The following is a 24673-nucleotide window of genomic DNA, read 5'->3' as shown; positions in this document are numbered from 1 at the left end:
GGCACCTGGGTGGCTCAGTTGGTTGAGCATCCAATTTTGGCCCAGGTCATGACCTCATGGTTAGGGAGTTCAAGCCCCGTATCGGGCTCTGGAGGCTGCTTCAGATTCTGTGTCTCCCTCTCTCTCTGGACCAGCCCCCCCCCCCCCCCAGCTCACACTCTTTCTCTCTCAAAAATAAATTTTTTAAAAAAGTCCTTAGGGGCACCTGGGTGGCTCGGTCACTGGGCGTCCGACTTCAGCTAGGGTCATGATCTTGCGGTTCATGGGTTTGAGCCCCACATAGAGCTCTGTGCTGACAGCTCAGAGCGTGGAGCCTGCTTCAGATTCTGTGTCTCCCTCTCTCTCTGCTCCTTCCCCACTCACACTCTGTCTCTCTCTCAAAAATAAACTTAAAAAAAATTTTTTTTAAGCCCTTAAAGTGTGACAAGGAAACATTTAGATTGTGACTTATCGTCTCTTTTGGATCATCACTGCAAACATGAATAGATTTGTGTATTTGGTAATGAAGCCCCCTTTCTCTCACCAATTATTGTGCTTTTCTGCATCATCTCCTATCTCTATCTAGACAAAGCTTACTGTGCTACAGGACAGGAGCTTTACTAGAGTTGTGGAATAGCAATTTGAAGAATGGCATGTTACTGCTCTCTTAGAACTTACATTCTTATTAAGGGCAACCTCCACCCCCATGTGGGGATACATACACACACACATGACAAGTGCTACAGGAAGAAAACCCACAAAATAGGATAAAGAATGGGGTAGCTTTCATTTGACATTATGAAGGACCATGTAAGCTGAAAAGGTCCTCATAGAAAATTTCTACAGATAAAAGAGTCCATTAAAAGATATGATGAACTGGTAAGAATTGAGGGAAATCCTTTGAAGATGGGAATAACATGAATGTGTACAATAGCTGTTGGAATCCCCAAAGGGCATCTACCAATCCTGGGGGTCTAGAGTTTCTATCATAAAAGACACATATCTGTCTGTATGGGACAACAGAAAAGGCCTGGGGCACACTTATGGTGAGTTGGTAGATAATAAAAACATAAAACTAAAAAACTCAAATGGTTTTATCCTTAGGGAAAGAGAGAAGCAGGATTAAGACAGAAATAAACAATATTTGCTTTCATATTGGTTCTAAGTATAGGGAAGAAAATCTCCCCTGGGTATCTGTGGTCACATGCAGGCCCTCACATAGGTTTAAGAACCTAACAGTATTTGCAAGGTCTGGAAAACTGTAAGGCATGTTTTCTAACTTAAAAATTAGTCCACTGCTGGAGCACCTGGGTGGCTCAGGCAGTTAAGCATCTGACTCTTGGTTTTGGCTCAAGCCATGATCTCATGGCTTTGTGAGTTCAAACCCCACATCGGGCTCTGAGCTAGCAATGTGGAGCCTGCTTGGGATTCTCTCTCTCCCCCTGTCTCTCTGCCCCTCCCTTACTTGTGCAGTCTTTGTCTCTCTCAAAATAAATAAACGTTAAAAAAAAAGAATTTTATATTAAAAAAAAAGAGTCTACTGCTAATGTCTTCAAGGCACGGCAGGAAACAAAAAAGTAAATCCTTTCTGGAGTATACAATTGACTTAGATTTTTTTTAAAAAACCTGTAGGCAAATTCTAAGGTATATAGGGTAAAACAAAACAAAACCACACTAGGAAAGAATATTACATAAGTGAGAGTAAACAAAACCAAAACTAGGGGCGCCTGGGTGGCGCAGTCGGTTGAGCGTCCAACTTCAGCCAGGTCACGATCTCGCGGTCTGTGAGTTCGAGCCCCGCGTCAGGCTCTGGGCTGATGGCTCAGAGCCTGGAGCCTGTTTCCGATTCTGTGTTTCCCTCTCTCTCTGCCCCTCCCCCATTCATGCTCTGTCTCTCTCTGTCCTAAAAATAAATAAACGTTGAAAAAAAAAATTTAAAAAAAACAAAACCAAAACTAAAAATACGTGAGAAGCAGAACCATGAAGACTTCCAATATTAGAAGTATCAACAGATAGAACATAAAATGAGGGCTGCCTGGGTGTCTCAGTTGGTTGGATGTCCGACATCAGTTCAGGTCATGATCTCACAGTTCATGGGGTTGAGCCCCACATTGGGCTCTGTGCTGACAGTTCTGAGCTTGGAGCTTGCTTTGGATTCTGTGTCTCCCTCTCTCTCTGCCCCTTTCCCAATCACACTCTGTCTCTCTCTCTCCCTCTCTCTCTCTCTCTCTCAAAAATAAATAAGCATTAAAAAAAATTCTTTTAATGTGAAATGATGTTAAAAAGGAAGAGTTCATTAAAAACATGAGAAACAGAAAGACAGAATCAAAATGACCAAGTACATTTACATTTAGAAAACAACCAAATAAAAATTTCTATAAAAATAACTCATAATATTACATTCCACAAATAGACTTAGCTATATAAGGAATTAATAAACTGCAAAACAGACTTAAAAATTATAGAGAATACATAAAAGGGGTAGGGATAGATTTAAAAATGAAGAAAAAAACCACAGAGGAGAGACTGAGAAGGCCCAATATATATTTAACTGGAATTCCCAAAGAAAATAAATGAGAGAGGAAAAGGAATATGTGACTTAGTTTTCTACAGAATTGAAAGATATGAATCCTATAGATTCCACAACTACACTGAATCTCAATAAGAAAATAAAAATAATACAAAATCTAAATATGACATGGTGGAACTATGATGCTATAAGGGTGAATAGGGGCACCTGGGTGGCTCAGGTGGTTGGGTGTCCACTCTTGATTTTGGCTCAGGTCATGATCTCACAGTTCACAGAATCGAGCCCCAAAGCAGGCTCTGTGCTGACAGTGCAGAGCCTGCTTGGGATTCTCTCTCCCTCTTTCTGCCCCTTCCCCACTCACACTCACTCTCTCTCTCTCAAAATAAATAAATATTTTTAAAAAGACAATAAACAACAACCCCACAGAACATGCAGCACAGTGGTTACAGGCATGTATGTACATATGCAGGAAGAAAATATGTAAAATTAATGGTGATGGCTATTTCTAACAGGAGTTGTAGGACTGAAATTAGAAAAGTGACAGTAAAGAACAGAAAAAGAAAAATAAGAGGGGCGCCTGGGTGGCTCATTCAGTTAAGCGTACAACTTCAGCTCAGGTCATGACCTCATGGTTTGTGAGTTCAAACCCCTCATTGGGCTCTCTGCTGTCAGCACAGAGCCCGCTTCAGATCCTCTGTCTCCCTCTCTCTCTGTTCCTCTCTCCTCTCTCAAAAATAAATATAAAAACAAAAAAAATATTAAAAATTAAGAAATAAAACTGTTAAAATGTTAATGCTATGTAGTAGCTATATGGTTGTTTGACATATTAGCCTTAAAGTCTTTTAAAATCTGCACAGAAAACAACAAACTATTAGGATATTCATTTGTTCAACCTTGGTGTGGGGAATACTTCTAAGACAGACAGGAATATAAGAAACCACAAAGAAAAAGGTATGTGGTTAAATGGAATATAGATGCATGTACATGTACACATGCATGTGAACACAGGAAAATATACACAAAATGATACCAAAGACTGAAAAAGTACTTTCAATAAATGATGTTCAAAATATTCCAAAACCTTCTACAAACTAAGAGTGAGAAGCTGAAATGAAAGCTATGCAAATGATACTGATCTGGCATTTGTTCTTAGGGTGCCATCCTAGAACACAGCTTTTCTTGATAGCAGTAATGTTGACATGCTCAACCTGGCAATCCTTTGCGCTGGGGTGGGGTGCTGTCCTGTGCATTGTAGGGTTAGCAGCAACCTGCCCTGTACACACTAGACGCCAGCAGCACCAAAAATTGTTAGACATTGTCAACCCTCCCTGAGGATAGAGGTCATCTGTTTGAGAAGCATTGCTCTAGCATTTTTAGCAGGATGTGAGTCTTGTAGAATGAGTGGCTAGGTTTCCTCAAGGTGTCACCTGTAAAATTATCTAGTAACATCTAAAAACAAAGTTCCATTACTATTTATTCTTCCATTAATTAGTGTCTTCAGATATTTTATCTTCTCAAATCAATTTCAGTGACATATTTATCTAGAAAATTATGCCTTCTCTCTAGATTTTTGAATTTATTGTAATAAATTATTATTACAGTAAAAAATATCTTTATGACATCTATCATGATCGCTCCTTTCTCACTCATAGTGTTGGACTGAGTTATGACCAGTGTTTTCTGATGTGACATGATAAAGTCTAGTCTAGCAAATTCAAATAGGTTTTGCCTATTGCTTTTTTTTCCTTTCTTTATTTTAAACTACTTTTTTTTTTTTAATTTTAGAGAGAACATGCATAAGCAGAGGAGGGGGGGGAGAAAGAGAGAGAGAGAGAGAAAGAGAGAGAGAGAGAGAGAGAGAATATCTTAAGTGCTGAGCATGGAGCCAGACACAGGGCTCAATCCCACAACCCTGAGATCATGACCTGAGCCAAAATCAAGAGTTGGTCACGCAACTGACTTAGCCATCCAGGTACCCCTATTGCTTTCTTTTTCATTAATCTATTTTAATTTTATTAGACCCTTCTATCTATTCATTTCAGGGTTGTCTTTAATTTTTTCCCTTTTCTTGAGTTAAACATATAATTACTTACTCAACAAATATTAATTCCCTATTCAAAGTGTTTAAGATACAGTATGAAAATGCTAAATAACTGTCCTTGACTTTTTAATATGATGCATGAACTACTGAAAACAGCTTTGACCACATTCTATATCTTGATATATCAGTGGTTCATTGTTATTCCCCTTAAGAGTCTATTTTGGTAAGCATACAGATGTTACTAAGTTTCTAAGAGCTTCAAAATTTTCAACATCCATAACTACTGCAGAAAGTAAAAATTATACAACTTTTGCTTTTAAGGATTTGTTATAGAGGTTACTTCATAAAACATTTGGTTTAAAAGCTGTACTCTTAATTACACATTCACTGTCATGAGATTATTATTTTCCCAGTATGAACTTGCAGACACAGCAAAAAGGATCTGAATAATGGGCTGTTCATATTTATTACAATCTGAAGATAAGTTTTTTACATGCAGTAAGAGATCAAAGCTTTCGTATGTTATTAAAGTATTCTCCATTCATTTTAGTAATGATTCTACTAGTGATAGTGATACCGTCAACATTTACTGGGGATTGTCAGACAACATATGAGATGAAATATTTAATTCCCTCCAATTTAAAAACAAGTAAAGAGGAACAGGGATATTAATTTACCTACTCATTGTCCCAGTAGTAAAAGAGTGGTAGAACTACAATATGTAATGTGGGGTTAAAAATTTTGTTTCAAGTTCAAATATAAATTCTAGTTAACATATAGTATAATATTGATTTCAGTAGAATTTAGTGATTCATCACTACATATGTACAACACCTAGGGCTCCCCACAAGTGCTCTCCTTAGTACCCATTACCTATCTAGTCCATCCCTCACCCACCTCTCTCCATCAACCCTCAGTTTATTCTCTATAGTTTTTATTTTATGGTTTGCTTCTCTCTTTAAAAAAATATTCTATGAAGAGTTCTCTCAAGTTTGTATCTTGAATTTAGACTTGTTCTCTCAGTCTAAACTGTGATGGATTTTCTACATTCAATTATTGACCCAAAATAAATTTTCTGATGCCTAGATATAAATAAGCAGCAAATGAGGTTAATATCTATAGGATTTGCTTCTAATAAATTTATTGTAACATAACTGATGTATTGCACGTAAGTTTCCCTATATCAACTTATAAACTTGCTGATACTCAATTAGTTGTGAATCCTAATGAAAGGTTTTCTATATTCCTAACATTCCTAGGTTTCTCACCATTATAAATTATGTGATATTTAATAGGTCTGAACTATGAAGAAAGACTTTCCTACATAGCTTATACAAAACTTTCTTGGGGCACCTGGGTGGCTCATTTGGTTAAGCATCCAACTCTTGGTTTTGGCTCAGGTCATGATCTCATGGTCCATGGGATTGAGCCCCACATTGGGCTCTGTGCTGACAGTACAGAGCCTGCTTGGGATTCTCTCTTTCTCCCTCTCTCTCTCTGCCCTTCCCCCACTCACTCTCTTTCTCTCTCTCAAAAATAAGTAAGCTTAAAAAAAATTCTTGCCAGTAGGTGAACAACTACCAGCCTTCCCACATTCTTCACTTGTCTGTTCTGGCTGGTATACAATCTCTGATGCAAAAGTTTGAGCTCTGGTTAAAGGTGTTCCCACATTGCTTACATTCATAAGATGTTTTTTTTTCTCCAATGTAAATTCTGTAATATTTAAGTTTTGAGCTAAGACTAATGGCCTTTTCACATTTCTTACATTCGTAGTATTTCTCACAGTATGCATTTTCTGATGTTGAGTAAAGTAGGAGCTCTGAATAAAAACTTTTCTAAATTACTTATATTCATAGGATTACTCTAAATATAATCTGTTGAAAACCTGTGAGCCACCAAGGGACACCTCTGACACTGCTTACATTCATAATCTTTTTTTTTTTTTTCTCCAATATGAAGTCTCTGATGTTGAGCAAGTTTGGAGCTCCAGATGAAGGCCTTACCACACTCTTCACATACACAGCATTTCTCACCAGCATGAATTCTCTGATGTCGAGTAAGATGTGATTGTTGAAAAAAGGCCTCACCACATTCCTTACATTTATAAGGTTTTTCACCACTATGAATTCTCTGATGTTGAACAAGGTGTGAACCATGACTGAAGGCCTTCCCACAGTCCTTACACTCATAAGGTTTCTCACCAGTATGAGTTCTCTGATGCTGAGTACGTTCTGAGCCACAACTAAAAGTCTTTTCACAATCCTTACATTCATAAGGTTTCTCACCAGTATGAATTCCTAGATATCGAACAAGATGTAATAGCTGAATAAAAGCCTTCCCACATTCCCTGCATTTATAGGGTTTCTCACCAGTATGAATTTTCTGATGTCGAGCAAGTTGTGAGATATGTCTAAAAGTCTCCCCACATTCCTTACATTTATAAGGCTTTTCTCCAGTATGAATTCTCCTATGTTGCACAAGGTGTGAACCGTGACTGAAGGACTTCCCACAGTCCGTACACTCATAGGGCTTCTCACCAGCATGAGTTCTCTGATGTTGAGTAAGTTCTGAGCCACAACTAAAAACCTTCTCACAGTCCTTACATTCATATGGCTTCTCGCCGGTATGAATTCTTAGATGTCGAATAAGGGATGATAGCTGAATAAAGGCCTTCCCACATTCCCTACATTTATAGAGTTTCTCACCAGTATGAATTGTCTGATGTCAATTAAGTTGTGGGCCATGACCAAAGGCCTTCCCACATTCCATACATTCATAGGGTTTCTCTCCAGTATGAATTCTCTAAAGTCGAGTAAGTTGTGACCCACAACTAACAGCTTTCCTACATTCCTTACATTCATAAGGTCTCTTGTTAGTATAAATTCTCTTATACAGCTCTTAAGAATTCTAATGAAAAGCCTTATAAATATGTGCTGCTGGGTGCTGGCTGAATGTAGGCATTTTTTCATATTTCTCTTATTGGAAATATTCCTTCTCACTTCTCTGTTGTATTTCAGATAGGCCTCTGAAATTGGATCCATCAAAGTGGTTTTTTAATCTTTCCATTATGTACCACTGAAATGATTCTTTATCAAAACTGCTCTTTTTTGGAAATAACTCCTTAGTATCACACATGCACTGTAAATCTGAAAAATAACAGTAAAGTATACATATAATATATTCCTCTTCCATCAAAAATTAAACTTCTATGGCAGAAACTAGATAAGGGAAAATCATGTTCTAAAGAAGTAAATGGATGAAAACATTCTCAAATATTGAGGACAAGAGTCCAGGGAGAGGAATTAAAAAAAAAAAAAAGTAAAATGCTAAGTAAGTCTACAAAAATGGAGGATAAATAGAAGTCCATGAATACTATATAGTCTATTTACAGGAACTTCCCAACTACTATATGCTTGTTTTATAATGTCTCTGACAGAAGTAAGGAAGAATTTAGTGAGGTTCCAGCAGTGACAAAGTAGAATGGGTAGATTTAGAGAAAATGATACACCACTGATGAGTTCCATGTGGAAATGACCAGCACACTATTAAAATACTTTCAAGTCCATTAGTTTTATGTCTTAGTTCGTTACCTAACTAACATGAGTCCCCAAACTCTCATTTGATAAAGAGTAACTATTCTCATGGAACTGTGAGGATTAAGAAGACTACAGCTCCTTGACATAATATAAGTCCTCAATAAGAAGTATCTATTAGGGGCACCTGGGTTGCTCAGTCAGTTAAGAATCTGACTTCTTCTCAGGTCATGATCTCACCACTTGTGAATTCGAGCCCTTCATCGGGCTCTGTGCTGACAGCTCAGAGCCTGGAGCCTGCTTCAGATTCTGTGTCTCCATCTCTCTCTGCCTCTCCCCAACTTGCACTCTGTCTCTCTCTCTCTCTTAAAAATAAACATTAAAAAAATATATATGTAGTATCTATACTAATTGTTATAACTATGGAAGAAGAGTTTGGCAGTTAAGAGAAATATGAAATGAATATTATTTAAACTCCTCTCTCATATAAACTACCACTCAGTAAGCAGCAATACTTTTTCACAATCCAACACTTTGGTTCTCATTTTTGCTTACTCAGCTCTGATTCTCTAACCTATCATTATAATTTTTGAATCAATCTCCAACTCTGGTTCAATCCAACCTCCTGCTTATCCTATGCCTGCAGCAAAATCACTGAACATAGGTGGAGAAGCACACAAAATGAAGATAAGCAGTCCATTTTCAATATAAGAACACATATCTTAACTGCAACCTCAGAGCTGACTGGCTATTTTATTACATTTCCTTGAGTAATTTAAATTAGTAGTGACACAGGATTTAAGGTACCAAAAGGAAGACAGCCCAGAAGGAGACATAAAGTTTTTTATGAGATCTTACCGTGTTAGAGAATAAACTTCCAGATGATGAAGAGAGTAGAATAATCAAATAAATGATGATGAAAAATTACTACTTCATGCCAAATATAGGATTAAACTGCAGATGGACTAAAACTTTACTATACACACACACACACACACACACACACACACACACGCACGCACGCACAAAATCTTTAAAACTTTTTGAGATAAAGATCTGTACCAAAATCCCATATTAAAAAATGGTAAAAGAATATTCACTAGTACTACTATTACTCAAACTACACTGACGTTTCACTGTAATAAATTTTTCAAAATTTAAAGAGATAACTGTTAATATAATAAAGAGGAAGAAAGAATTATAAGGGAAAGAAAATGGAAAACTTTGCTAAAATAACAGAGTGGATTTACTCTACCAAGAATAAAGATATCCCACATATACATATGTATTATATTCATAATACATATGCATACATAAAATATATAAAGTCACAATAATTAATACAATATGGAAATAGAAGTAAGACAAAGGTTAAGTGAAAACATCGCCTACTGAACAATATATTGTATACAGTTTGATACTCTCTAAGTATGTATGTGTGTGTGTATATATACCAAAACAATAAAGCATATTATCTGTGGATAGTTATATATGATCCAATGGAACAGGGAAGGATCTGTAAAATATGTATACATTCCAATGCACATGGAACATTCTCCAGAACAGATCACATTAGGCCACAAAACAAGTCCAAATAAATTTAAGAAGACTGAAATCATATCAAGCATGTTTTCCAACCGTAAAGGTATGAAACTAGAAATAAATTAACAACAACAACAAAAAAACCCACTGGAAAAAAACACAAACACATGGAATCTAAATAACATGCTACTAAACAACCAATGGGTCAACTAAGCAATCAGAGGAGATGAAAAAAGACATGAAGACAAGTGAAAATGAAAACACAACAGTCCAAAATCTTTTTGTGAAAGCAGTTTTAACAGGGAACTTTTATAGTTATACAGGCCTACACCAATAAACAAGAAAATCTCTGAAAAACAATCTAAATTTACACTTACAGTGACCATAAAAAGAAAAACAAAGCTCAAGTTAGTAGAAGGAAATAATAAAAACCAGAGCAAAAACAAATAGACTAATAACAATACAAAAGCTCAATGAAACCAAAAGTTAGTGCTTCGAAAAGAAAATAAATATGATAAAACTTTAGCTAGACTACCAAGAAAAAAAAAGAGAGGACCCAAATAAATAAAATTAGAAATGAAAGAGGAAAAATAACACCACAGGAATACAAAGGACTTACAAGAGACTACTACTAAGCCAACAAATTGGACAACCTAGAAGAAATGTATAAAGTCCTGGAAACATACAATCTTCCAAAACTGAACCAAGAAAAAATACACAATCTGGACAGATTACTAGTAACAAAATTAAATTAGTAAAAAACAAACAAAAAAACCTCTCAACAAACAAAAGTCTAGGATCAGATGACTCACAGGTGAATTCTACCAAACACTTAAAGAAGAGTTAATACCTATTCTCCTCAAACTATTCCAAGAAATAGAAAAGGAAGGAAAGCTTCCAAATACATTCTACAAGGCCATATTATCCTGATATCAAAACTGGACAAAGATATCACAAAAAAGAAAACTACAGGCCAACATCCCTGATGAACTTAAATAAAAAATAAAAAAATATTAGCAGATTGCATTCTACAATAGATTAAAAGGATCATTCACCATGATCAAGTGGAATTTTATCCAGGGGTGCAAAGACATTTCAATAAAACACAAATCAATCAACATGATATACCACGTTATCAAAATAAAGAATAAAAATAATATGACCATGTTGACAAATGCAGAAAAAGTATTTGACAAAATTCAACATCTGTTCATGATAACTCTCAGCAAAGTGCGTTAGAGGAAACATACCTCAACATAAAGGCAATATATGATGAACCCAGAGCTGACATCATACTCAGTGGTAAAAAAACTGAGAGCTTTTCTTCTAACATGAGGAATAAGATAAGGATGTCCACTCCCACCACTTTTACTCAACATAGTATTGGAAATCCTAGCCATAGCAATCAGAAAAGGAAAAATTAAAAGTATCCAAATTGGTAAGGAAGAAGTGAAACTGTCCTTATTTGCAGATGACATAATACTATATATAGAAAACCCTGAAGACTCTATCAAGAAATTATTAGAAATAACAAATGAATCCAGTAAAGTTGCAGGGTACAAAATTAATATACAGAAATTGCTTGCATTTCTATACATTCTATTAATAATGAAGTAGAAGAAACAGAAATTAAGAAAACAATTCTATTTACAATTACACCAAAAAGAATAAAATACCTAGGAACAAAACTTCACCAAAGAGGTGAGGTACCTGTACTCTGAAAACTAAAATAACACTGATGAAAGAAACTAAAGATCACAATAAATGGAAAGACATTCCATGCTCATGGATTGGAAGGATTAATATTGTTAAAATGTCCATGCTACTCAAAGCAATCTACAGATTCAAAGCAATCAAATACCAAAACCCCATCAAAATACCAAAAGTATTACTCACAGATATAGAACAAATAATACAAAAATTTTACGGAACCCCCAAAGAAACCCAAATAGCCACAGGAATACTGAAAAAGAAGAACAAAATTGGAAGTATCAGAACCACATATTGCAAGATACACTACAAAGAGATATTAATCAAAACAGTATGGTACTAGCACAAAAATAGATACATAGAACAGAACAGAAGCTTAAAAATAAACCCACACTTTTATGGTCAATTAATCTACAACAAAGTAGGTAAGAATATACAATGAGGAAAAGACAGTCTCTTCAATAAATGGTGCTGGAAAAACTGGACAGCTACAATCCAAAGAATGAAATTGGACCACTTTGATACACCATATACAAAAATAAATTCAAATGGATTAAAGATCTAAATGTGAGACCTGAAACTATAAAATTCCTAGAAGAAAATATAGGCAGTAATCTGTTTGACATCAGCCTTAGCAACATTTTTTTAGCTATGTCTCCTAAGACAAGGGAAACAAAGGCAAAATGAAACCAAAATAAAAAGCTTTTGGGGTGCCTGGGTAGCTCAGTCAGTTAAGCATCCAACTTTGGCTCAGGTCATGATCTTGCAGTCCATGAGTTTGAGCCCCACGTCGGGCTCTGTGCAGACAGCTCAGAGCCTGGAGCCTGCTTTGGATCCTGTACCTCTGTCTCTCTCTCTCTCTCTCTCTCTCTCTCTTTCTCTCTCTGCCCCTCCCCCACTCACACTCTGTCTCTCAAAAAAATGAATGCTTTAAAAAAATTTTTTTAATAAAAAGCTTCTACACAGCAAAGAAAACCATCAACAAAATGAAAAGGCAGCCTACTGAATGGGAGAAAATATTTGCAAATGGTATATCAGATAAGAGTTAATATCCAAAAAATGTAAAGAACATATAAACTCAATACCAAAAAAACAAAAACAAACCTAAATTTAAAAATTAAATTAAAAAATGGGCAAAGGACCTGAATAGATATTTTTCCAAAGACATACAGATGGCCAAAAGATACATGAAAAGATGCTCAACATCACCAAGCATCAGGAAAATGCAAATCAAAACGACAATGAGATATCACCTTACCCCTGTCAGAATGGCTTGTGTTAAAAAGACAAGAAATAACATTATTAGTGAAGATGTGGAAGAAAGGAGCCCTTATGCACTGTTGGCGGGAAAGTAAATTGGTGTAGCCACTGTGGAAAACAGTATGAAGATTCCTCCAAAAATTAAAAACAGAACTACCATACAATCTAGTTATTACACTGCTGGGTATTTACCCAAAGAAAATGAACACACTAATTCGAAAAGATACATGCACCCTTCATGTTTACTGCATCATTATTTACAATAGCCAAGATATGAAAGCAACCCAAGTGTCCATCCATAGAGGAACGGATAAAGAAGATGTGGTGTACATACAATGGAATATTACTCAGCCACACCAAGAGTGAAATTTTGCCATCTGCAACAACATAGATGAACCTAGATGGTATTATACTAAGCAGAATAAGTCAGAAGGAAAAAAAAATACCATATAATATCGCTTATACATGGAAAGTAAGAAACAAATGAATAAAGAAACAAAACATAGAAACATAGCAGACCAGACCCATAAATGTAGAGAACTGGTGGTTGCCGGGGGGGCAGGGGGGAACATGGGCGGCATAGACTTCCAGTGATGGAATGAGTAAGTTACAGTATGAGAGGCACAGCATAGAGAACACAGTAATGTGGGGACAGACAGCAGCTGCCCTTATGGTGAGCACAGCATAAGGGACAGATGTGTCAAATCACTACATTGTACACCTGAAACTAACGTAATGGTGTGTGTCAACTATACATCAATAAAAAAATAATAATAATTTACTCACTTTAATTTCCTCAAGTTCTGAAATGAGGCTTGCATAAATTAAACATCAATACATTTTGGATAAGAGTGAATGAATAAAGCATGAATTACTGAAAAAAGGAGAAACTTCTCAAAAAGGGATCAAGTCATTGAAAAACAGGTAAAATAGGGGTTTTTAAGAAATATTGTTCAGAAGTGACAATACTTACACAAGTTTAAATGACAAGGGGAAGCTGGGAAAGAATTAGATTGCACATATAAGGAAAAGATTGCTGGTCATGGAGAAGGGGGGCACCTACGTTTCTGAGAAGGGAGAGAAACAAAGCTACTTTTCTATGACTCAGGCCTTCTCTCCCTTGTCAGGCCTCAGTCCTTGGAAGGGCACTTCCCAATAAAAATATCAAAGGTGGTAACTGCCGCAGGGCAAGGCCACCTGGGTTGCCAAGGCCTCTCTCTGTCAATGAGCTCTCACTCACCTGGGCAAGGTCCGCCTGTCATGGCCTGTAACTATCCAAGGCTGTTTCTCTTGCTCCAATAAGGAGATCACATCTGGCTTAGATCTGGAAAGTCCTACTTCAAGAAAGGAAAGGAAATAGGATCAACCTACAGGTATGGCAGAATTCAAGTCCAGCTGTGGTCATTGAAGAAGATAATAACGAGAATAACAAGGAGGGTGAAGGTCTCCTGAAGAACAGTGTGTGACAGAGACGTCTTCCCCAAAACCATAGAGTGCAGATTATTCCCTCAGTAGCAGGAAACAGAATTCAGACAATCCAGAAATCCACATGGAAAGAGGCAGAAATTCCACAAGGCAAATACCGAATGATCTGCAAGTAAACGTCCTTACCGACAGAGACCAGGTTGTGGTAGTTTTCCAACATCACGTCTCTGGATAAGTCCTTTTGTGCAGCACCCAGGTAGTTCCACTCTCCCTGGGTGAAGTCTATCGCCACGTCCTTGAATACTAACAACCCCTCAAAAAAGTCAATATACCCATCACTGATGAAGTTAAAGGCAATTTTTCAACATGGAAAGGGAAATGGAGAGTCATCAGAGAAAGGAGGAGACTCAGGCTGGGGCTACAGCACACGTCTGGCAGGTCGGGAGCCGCTACCCTCCCTCCCGCTCATTGGGGAAACAAGCCACCTTCAGACAGAAGGGCTTGAAGTGAACAAATACTGTAAAAATGGAGTTTCCCCAGTAAGTGAAGTAGCAGAAAATATGCAGCTTGACTAAGAAAAACTTGTGGCCTCCATCCATCATATGTGTACCTCAGATCATATTTCTCTCTTTGAAAGCACAATTTGCATGTGATATAATAATTTAAGAAAGAAACAGTCTAAGGACTATTTCATCATTATGTCGGGAGATCACAAGCATTTTTCTCCTGCTATATAAGACAAATCGTGTATCTTATAACTGACTTGACCATTCGTATATTTTATATTTTAGACACTTAGGTTTGCCCAAACTCTGAAGGAATTCATAGATGGAAAGTTATTATCTAGTTATACCATTATGTCTAATTTAAAACCTCCCTGAAACAGATCAAAACTTTGTATCGACAAGGATGTGGTTTGTCACAGCCTTATTAAGCCATGGTTTTGTGACAGGCATCTTTAATATTTCCCTTGGGAAAATGTGCTCCATCCGCACTCCTGACTGAAAACTAACCACGTGAGAAAGGTCTAAGACTGTTCATGGTACACTCAAGAACAGGCTGGGAGGAGAGGACTTAGGGAAGGCGCTCACAAGAGTGGGTCTGGGAGCAGATTCCTGGAGGACATCCCAGGAGCAACTTTCATGACAGACAATAAAAACATAGGACCTGATATAAATACAGAAAGTGATAATTCCAACTCACATGAGCCACAGTTTTCAGAATTCCAAGAATGATCTGTCCTCTCAGTGACTGTCCTGAGAGGGCAGAGCTGAATACAAAGAAGGCAGAACAGACAGGCTTTCCTCAGAGAAGTCAAACTGGATATCACAATGCCCTGTTTTCCCCATCCCCACCTCCCACAGGCATGGTAACAAGAGCCCAGAGACTGCAGACGCTGCTACAGCAAGAATAACAATACTATTCAGGTGCTGTAATAAAATGTCTCCATTCTAACCTACTAAAGGAGGTTTCTTGAACATTCAAGCTTCTAGACTTTTGTTTTTAACTCTCTTTAAAATCTCTCAGTGATTATTTTTATATAGTACCTATAACTTACCATTGTTTTCACTAACAGGTTGGTCAGACAGTCCTATGTCTCATTACAGTATGTGGAAGTACCTCCTTTTGCCTTATTTTTAATTAACCATATACTTTTAGAGATCATTTTATATTAATGCATTAAGAGCTCCTTTATTCTTGAGATATTAAATAATCCATCTTGGGGTACCTGGGTGGCTCAGTCGGTGAAGCATCTCTCACTTCAGCTCAGGTCATGATGCCCTAGTTCGTGAGTTTGAGGCTTGCGTCAGGCTCTATGCTAATAGCAAAGAGCCTGCTCAGGATTCTCTCTCTCTCTCTCTCTCTCTCCCTCCCTCCCTCTCTGCCCTTCCCCCACTCGTCCATTTTCTCTCTCTCTCTCTCTCTCAAAACTAAACTTAAGGGGTGCCTGGTGGTTCAGTCGCTTGAGCGTCCGACTTCAGCTGGCGTCATGATCTCACGGCTCGAGTTCGAGCCCCACAATGGGCTCTGTGCTGACGGCTCAGAGCCTGGAGCCTGCTTCTGATTCTGTGTCTCCCTCTCTCTCTGCCCCTAACCCACTTGCATTCTGTCTCTGTCTCTCTCAAAAATAAATAAACATTAAAAAATTAAAAAAAAAAAACAACTAAACTTAAAAAAAATAATCCATCTTAAGAATGACCCACAATTTTTTAAACTGTTTATTTCTGAGAGAGAGACAGAACACAAGCAGGGGAGGAGCAGAAAGAGGGAGATACAGAATCCGAAGCAGGTTCCAGGCTCCAAGCTGTCAGCACAGAGCCTGACATGGGGCTTGAACTCACAAACTGTGAGATCATGACCTGAGCCAAAGCTGGATGCTTAACCAACTGAGCCACCCAGGCGTCCCATGACCCACAATGTTTTAACTAGCTGCCTGATAATCAATATTTAGATTATTTATAAACCATCACTATCTATTTTATATTTTATTTCACATGCACAAACAAATCTGTATGATAATACCCATGAGTCAAGTTGTAGGGTGTGTAGTTCAAATTTTTACACAAAAATTGCTAAACTGCCTACTATAAAGGTCCTATTATCATGTATTAGTGCTGAGAGCTTCCTATATTCTGTCAACTCCTAATCCAAACCCATATGAAGAAAAGTTTTATGGGTTCACCTGGCAGAAGGGAAAGAATCCTCATTGAAAGCATGAGAATAAATAAAAACATAAAAGATGAATAAGTATAGGGGTAAATTTCAATGAATATTAACCAGGAAAAAAAATTCATATTTAAATACGCGTAGAATCGGGATGCCTGGGTGGCTCAGTTGGTTGAGCATCTGACTCTTGATTTCAGTTCAGGTGATGATCCCAGGGTCAGACCACATGTTGGGCTCTGTGCTGAGTGTGGAGACTGCTTAAGATTCTCTCTCTCCCTCTTCCCCTGTCCTCCACGCATGTACTCTCTCTCTAAAATAAAAAAATTTTTAATTAAAAGAAGGTACATGTAGAATTAAAATCCATTACCAAGAAATACTGGAGGGGATGGAGAGACAGGATGAAGTTGGCAAATGCAGTTTTAAAAGTTCTAAAATTCTAGCACCACTGGGAAATTGTAAAAATAATTTGTATTACACTATAAAGCATCAATGATGCATTCTGCAATCTCTAGTGCAAAAACACTAAAACAAACATACATGAATGTATGATGGAAGGAAAAAATGGAAAGACACAAAATTCAATTAACCCAAAATAAGACAAAAGAGAACATAAAGATGAACTAGGGGCACCTGGATGGCTCAGTCAGTTAAGCGTCTGACTCTGGATTTTGGCTCAGGTCATGATCTCACATAAGCTCAAGCCCCATATCAGGTTCTTGCCCTGGCAGCACAGAACCTGCTTCTGATTTTCCCTCTCTCTTTGTGCCTCCACTGCTCACTCTTCTTTCTCTCAAAATAAATAAACTTAAAAACATGTACTAAGTGGAAAAAACAAATAACAACAAAACAGACATAAACCCAACTATGTAAGTAATTACATTTAACATAAACTAACACAAACTAAGAAAAGACTAAACTTGTTGGAGCATATTTAATAACAAAATACAACTCCATGCTGTTTACAAAAGACACCCTTCAAATATGAGGTAGAAAAAGACTGAAAGTAAAAGAATAGAAAAAGACCTAGCATGTGAATACTAACCAAAGGACAGCAGGTAGAACTACAGTAATATCAAACAAAATAGGCTTTATGTCTATTAGTTATTCTTGCCTTAAACAGGAATATTTCACCTTTATTATAGATGTCAACACAACAGGAAAATCAAAATTCTACGCCTCTATCTACTCAATAACACAACTTCAAAATATAGAAGGCAAAAACAGACAAGCAAACCAATAAGACAAAAATGCAAAGATAGTGAGAGCTATATGATATATGATACCTATATATCATACCCAAGTGGAGCTTATGTGAAAAATGTAAGAGATGTCTGACACTTGAAAATCAATGTACTTTGGGTGCCAGGCTGGTTCAGTCAGTGGAGCATGTGACTCCTGATCTTGAACTCAGATCCTGAGTTCAAGCCTCATGTTGAGCATGAACTTACTTTAAATAATAATAATAATAATAATAATAATAATAATAATACCTTAAAATAGTAACAATATTACTTAAAAATCAGTGTACCTCACCTCATTAATAGAAAAAAGAGAAAATTACACGATCCCCTGGATACATGCAGAAATTCTGACAAAATCCAACATTATGATAAAAACTGAGTAAACCAGAAATCAAAGGAAACACTATCATTAACCTGATAAGGCAAATCTTAAAATGCTCCCTCAAAAATCACAATTAAAGCTAAAAATCTGAATGCATTCCCCTTAAAATTATGAAAAAGAAGACCTTTCAACTAGAGGTCTGATCCAGTACAACAGAGCAAGAAAAAAGAAATAAAACGCATAAGTACTAAAAAGGAAGAAATTAAACTCATTAGTCACAAATGACATGATTGTGTACATTAAAAAATCTTAAAGAATCTATAGATAAGCTACTAGAATTGAGTGATTTTATCAAGATTGATAAAAGGTCAACTTAAAAAGAATCAGCTTGATTTCCATAAATCAAGAACAACTAAACAGAAACACAAAATTTTAACTCTGATGTAACTTTCAATAGTATAAGAATTTATAGCTAGTTACAAATCAAAACAGTCTTAAGACCTCTAGAGTAAAAATGACAGAATATTATTGAACGATATATATATATATATATATATATATATATATATATATCCCATGTTCATTGATTAGAAGACATGAGTAGATGTAAATTCTCTCAAAAAAACTTTGTAGATTCAAAGCAACCCCAATTTTTAAAAAAGTAATTTTTTAATGAAATTAGCAAATCAATTCTAATATTCTTATAGAAGTGCAAAGATCTGTGAATAGCCAAGGCAATCTCAAAGGAAACCTTTACAAAGGTTTTACAAGGGAATTCTTTGTAAAGGATTCACATTATCAGATATTGACAGTAACGGGGCAGGGGGTATGACAACTGGAATGCTGGCAATATCCTTTTATTTTTTTCACCCTGTCTCAGTGCTGATTGCCAAGGCGTATTAGGGTTGCAAAAATTCATCAACTCGTGCAATCGTATGTACAGTATATTCGAATGAGGAAGACTAAGAATGCAATAAAAATGCAAGTAGAGGAAATCACCAATAGTAACAAATCAACACCATGAGTTGGAAGAAGCACTCCGAGGAACACGAAGAGCCCCTAATACAGCAGACGCCCAGATACGCTCAGGTTCCCGCACGTTCCGACCTCCCCCGCCCCCGCCCTCAGCACCGCGCGAGGAAAGAGCGGGCACAGCTCACGGAGCGGGAGGGCGGGCACACCAGCAAGGCACGCCCCCCGGTGCCCACTTGACCTCCGGGCGCCCCGCCCCTCTCCGTATCGCCCCCTCGTATGTCCACTCCCGCTCCCAGACACGCACACAGTCACCGTCAGCCGCCCGCCAACACCCACTGTTACCGGAACCTGCACCCCACACCTGGCGTCAGGACAAGCGGACCGACACCACCTCCGAGAGCCGCCGCGCGGACGGCGGACGCCAGCAGCCAATCAGCGGCGGGAAGGCAGATCTGGACGAAACCGCTTCCGAAGTGGGGGCCGCCGGGAAGTGTAGTCCTGGGCGCCGGGCGCAGAGGCCGCCGGGAAGCGTAGTCCTGGGCGGCAGGAGGTGCGTGGGGCTTGGATGCTGGCTGACCCCAGGCGGCCCCAGTCTCCAGAGAAGCACCTGTCTGTGGGACCAGGGAAGTTTTGTAGTTTCATAAGCGCCTACCCAGATTTTGGAAGTCTCCCCAGCCCCACGCCGGATGCACTGATCATAGCTCTATACCTCGCCATCCCTCTTCTCCCTTCTTAACATGGTCAGCCTGTATACTCGCTTGTGTACACCTGTAACTTGCTGGCTGCTCTCTTGCTTTGGTTAAATACAGTTCTGATTGTATAACGACCTTTGCCCACTGTGCATCTGTACCCTTGCAGTACAGCTCAATGTGGCTGGAAAAAAAAGAGAAAGAAAAGAAACCACACTGACAGGGCTTACTTTAAATGAGAGGCAACAAATTGTTAGTGTTTTCCTGATGATTTCTTTATATTTTCATAATATTGACAAATTGGATTTCACTAATGTTTTCTTGGTGTTAAATTTAGATTATTTTCAGCAGGAATACTACAAAAAATTCTAATGCACCTATATCAGGAGGCACATTGTCCCCTTAAGGCACTGTCAGCTTTGATCATTTGGTTAAGGTAGTGCCTTTCAGATTTCTCCACTATACAATTACTAATAAGCATCTTGTGGGGAGACAGAATGTACAGGAAGTAGTTTCAGAATTGCTAACCCATGGCTTTGCAAAACAAAATCTATCACTTTACATTTCTTTTAATTGCATTAATATAGCATGTAAATGCTTCCATCTTGATGTAGTACAAGTATACATAGGTTGAATGTAATTTTGTGCTATTAAAACACACCTCATTTTGATTCCTGCTGAGAAACCATGAGGAAGGCCTGAAGCCTGTGTTCACATATCCAATTTGTTCACATATCCAAACTACTAGTGAGCATTGAAATAAATGGGACTATAACACTGGCCACAGTGAAGTGAGATTTGCAAGATGGCAGACTAGGAAGCCCCAGGCCCTCTTTGCCCACGAAAACATTTTTTAAAACTCTACATGGGCTAAAATAATTTTTTTTTAGTTTATTAATTTTGAGAGAGGGGCGCCTGAGTGGCTCAGTTGGTTGAGCATCTGACTTCAACTCAGGTCATGATCTCACAGTCCATGAGTTCCAGCCCCACAATGGACTGTCTGCTATCTGCACAGAGCCTGTTTCAGATCCTCTGTTTCCCTCTTTCTCTTCCCCTCCCCCACTCATTCTCTCTCTGTCTCTCTGTCTCTCTCTCTCTCTCTCTCTCAAAAAGGAATAAACATTTTTTAAAAATTTTGAGGGGATCCTGGATGGCTCAGTTGGTTAAGCGTCTGACTTCCACTCAGGCCATGATCTCACAGTTCACAAGTTCAAGCCCCACATCGAGCTTTTTGCTGACAGCTCAGAGCCTGGAACCTTATTCAGATTCTGTATCTTCCTCTCTCTGTGCCTCTCCCCCACTTGCTCTCTCTCTCTCTCTCTCTCAAAAATAAATAAAACATTTTTAATTAAAAATAAATAAACATTTTTTGAAGAAACAAATTTTTTTTGAGAGAGAGTAAGCGAGTGGGGAAGGGGCATAGAGAGAGAGGGAAAGAATACCAAGCAGACTCCATGCTGTCAGCTCGGAGCCGGACATGGAGCTTGAACCCACGAATTGGGAGATCATGATCTGAGCCTAAACCAAGAGTCAGATACTCAACAGGCAGCCTCCCAGGTGCCCCTGAAATAATTTTATAGAAGCCCTGGAAAACAGTGGACTACAGCAATCAAGCAAATGCCCAATCAACAAAAAGCCACATTCAAAATAGGAAATTTCATGGCATCCTTGCTCACTTTTGTCTCAACACCTCTATGGTGTGATGCAGTGTAGGGTGGTCCCAATTTCCCAGTTCCCAATTTCCTCCATCAAAATGAAGGAAGCAAAACAGATTTTACTTGTGACATTCTAACTGGTCTGGGGGCTGCCTGAGGGATTGGTCTGTTTCTTTGGATTAGGAGCTCAGATGGGCAAAAGTGGAATAGCATGAATCTCAGCCTGGAAAAAGCTTTGGAAAACAGCAAGTATTGCTTGTGAAAGTTGCAGACACACAGATACCTGTGGCAAGAGATTATGGGTGGAGGAATACAATAGAATATCTAACACTCCAAAGAGAAGTTGGGGTGAGCTTTATTGGGAAGTTGACATTTTAAATTACATGGGGTTGGGTACTGCTGGCTTAGGTGGTAAAGCCTGTGACTCTTGATCTCAGGGTCATGAGTTCAAGCCCCATGTTGGGCACAGAGCCTAGTTAAAAAATAAATTAATTAAATAAATAAAATAACATAAATAAATTAAATAAATAAAATAACAGGAAGAACCAAAAAGAATACCTGTTGCTGAAAAATACAGATAGCTGAATTGAGAAATTCAATAGCAGACTGAAACAGGCAGAAGAACTAGGAAACTTGAAGACATTTGAAATTATTGAATCTCAGGAGGAAAAGAAAAATATTAAGGAAAAATGAATAGACCCTAAGGGACTTTTGGGACTCTATCAAGTAGACCAATTTATGTTCTACTATTGGAGTCTCAGAAGAAGAAAGAAAGAATGGGGCAGAGAGATTATTTTAAAAAATAATATAAAACACTTCCCAAATTTGAGGAACAACATGGATCCACAAATCCAAGAAGCTCAATAAATTCCAAGTAGGATAAAATGAAGAGAACCAAACAGAGACACATGATAAATAGTCAAAAGTCAAATCAAAGAAAATCTCAAAAGAAACTTTACATATAAGGGATTCCCAATACAGTTATGAGCAGGCTTTTCAGCAGAAATCTTGGAGTCAAAAACAAACCATCCTAAAATTGGTATGGAACCACAAAAGACCCTGAATAGCCAAAGAAATCTTGAAAAAGAAAAAGCTGGAGGCATCACAATACCAGGTTTCAAGTTATACGACAAAGCTTTAGTAATCAAAACAGTATAAAATAGACAAATATATCAATAGAAAAGAAGAGAAAATCCAGAAATGAAGCCACAGCTATATGGTCAATTAATCTTCGACAAAGCAGGAAAGATATTCCAATGGGAAAGACAGTCTCTTCAACAAATGGTGCTGGGAGAACAGGACAGCAACATGCAAATCAATGAAACTGGGCCACTTTCTTACACCATACACAAAAATAAACTCAAAATGGATTAAAGACCACAATGTGAGGCCAGAAACCATAAAAACCCTAGAAGAAAGAACTGGCAGTAACTTCTCTGACATTAGCCACTGCAACTTCTTTATACATACATTCTCCCGACAAGAGAAACAAAATAAAACATAAAGCACTGGGTGTTGTATGTGAGTGATGAATCACTGAATTCTACTTCTGAAACCAATATTGCACTACATGTTAACTAAATAAAATATATTTTAAAACATCTTTTTAATAAAGAGCTTCTGCACAGCAAAGAAAACAATCAACAAAACTAAAAAACAACCTACTGAATGGAAGAGGATATTTTCAAATGACATTTCTAATAAAGTTTATTAGGGCCAAAACATCATTTGGTATAGAGCTAAATTTGCCTCTCTAGTGAGGCAAAACTTGCCTAAGTACCGTATCCAATACCCCACAAATTATGAGGCTTTCCACTCTGGTTGGCCTGAACAGGGACTACTTAACGGCCTTGTGCAGTGCGTGTGTGTGTGTGTGTGTGTGTGTGTGCACACATGCACATCTCCCTCCTGTCTGGTTCTGTGCCCTGGAAATCTAGCCATTTTGACCTCCACAGACTTGTAGTTAATTTTCTCAGAAAATTTTTAAAAATAAACTTTATTTTAGAATAGTTTTAGATTTAGCAAAAGTTTATTTTAAAATAGGAGAGAAGGGCTCCTGGGTGGCTCAGTTAGTTAAGCATCAGAATCAGCTCAGGTCATAATCTCACAGTTCATGAGTTTGAGCCACACATCAGGCTCCTCGCTGACAGTGCAGAGCCCGCTTGAGATTCTTTCTCTCCCTCTCTTTGCTGGTCCCCTGCTTGCGCACAAGTGCTCTCTCTCTCTCAAAATAAATAAATAAACTTTAAAAAAAATAGTAGAGATATTTTCTATAGGTGTACCACACTTAGTCTCCTCTATGACTTACATCTTACATTAGTATGGTGTGCTTGTCACAACTGATGAATTAATACTGATGTGTTATTAGTAACTGAAGTTTATATATTCTTTTTTTTAACTTTTTAATATAACGTTCTTTTTTTGTGTGTTCCAGGATACCACAATACTTTTAGTTATTATGTCTCCTCTTGGGTATGAGTTTCTTAGACTTTGTTCTCAGTGACAGTTTGAAGGAACACTGGGGATGAATTTTGTAGAATGTCCTGTAACTAGGATTTTCTGATGTTCTTCTTATGATTATACTGGTGTTCTATGTTTTGGGGAGGAAGACCGCAAGGTAAAGTGCCACTCTTTACATACCATCAACATGACTTATCACTGTTGATGTTAACCTTGATCACCTGGCTGAGTTCCCAAGTAACTTCTGAATAGGCTCTGCACTGACAGCATGCAGTCTGACTGGGATATTCTCTCTCCCTCTCTCTCTCTCTCTCAAAATAAATAAACAAACATTTAAAAAATCAAGAAAGTCATCGAGAGGTAGTGATGTCATTAACATGGTAAGAGTTTTCTTTTCTATCTTGCTCCCAAATAACACAATTTAGCCAATTACCAATGGACAAGACAGCATTCAATTTGTGGAAGTCCAGGAATCCAGCAGAAAAACTAGCATACCATTGGAACACCAACAACAAAAAATCCAAGACTGGAATCATAGAAGAGAATAAGAGGGACAGTTTCACTTTACCTGCATTACCTTTCCACCAAAGCAGCACAGCTCAATGCCAAGATGGGTTTTCTCTGTCCTGATTTCTCCCATGAGG

At 37.8% G+C, this 24673-nt stretch overlaps 1 long non-coding RNA gene across 1 annotated transcript; it reads right to left on the bottom strand.

The window, feature by feature from the left end:
* Positions 1–13542: 13542 nt before the first annotated feature.
* Positions 13543–21003, bottom strand: LOC113594316 (uncharacterized). Its single transcript, XR_003414680.2, has 3 exons — positions 19587–21003; positions 14207–14333; positions 13543–13932 (listed from the first exon to the last, which is right to left on the bottom strand). It is a non-coding gene; the product is annotated as an uncharacterized LOC113594316 (long non-coding RNA).
* Positions 21004–24673: the final 3670 nt, after the last annotated feature.

The sequence above is a fragment of the Acinonyx jubatus genome, chromosome D4 (genome assembly GCF_027475565.1).
Source record: "Acinonyx jubatus isolate Ajub_Pintada_27869175 chromosome D4, VMU_Ajub_asm_v1.0, whole genome shotgun sequence".
Taxonomy (NCBI): domain Eukaryota; kingdom Metazoa; phylum Chordata; class Mammalia; order Carnivora; family Felidae; genus Acinonyx; species Acinonyx jubatus.
The sequence above is the reverse complement of the archived record's forward strand: the minus strand, read 5'-3'. Positions and strand labels throughout refer to the sequence as shown.